We start from the raw sequence: 532 nt of genomic DNA on the forward strand, positions 1-532 counted from the left end.
TGTACAATCGTCTAAATAGCGATAGAAAATCGAATTAATATTCATTTCATTATTCTTTGAATTTCGTTTCTTTACTCATAAATAAATTTTTTATATTCTTCTTTTCGTATACTACTAAGGAAACCACTTTAAAAAAAATGCATCAACAAATAGTATTGGTTCTTTGGTAATGGTGACGTGAAAACTATTGTCCTATAATTATAATTATCTAATTACAAACTGATAACAAAAAATGGCTACTAGGAATTAGCGCTGTAAGCGGGGCACAATAAATATAAATGTCATTAAAATATAATATGTCTAATTTTTCAAGAATAAATAATACTTATTCCATTTACAGCGCTAATTCCCAGTCGCTACATTTTTTGTTACCAGTTTATTTATTTCGGAAATTGAGATTATTAGTTTTTTAATTGTTAGATAATAATATATAAAGGTTAGATAATAATTATATTAGATAATAATTATACATGTGTGCACATATATATGTATACATTTCTTCTATTGCCGATTTTCTTTCTGTATATATATA

The sequence above is a fragment of the Atta colombica genome, unplaced genomic scaffold, assembly GCF_001594045.1.
Source record: "Atta colombica isolate Treedump-2 unplaced genomic scaffold, Acol1.0 scaffold48, whole genome shotgun sequence".
Classification (NCBI taxonomy): Eukaryota; Metazoa; Arthropoda; class Insecta; order Hymenoptera; family Formicidae; genus Atta; species Atta colombica.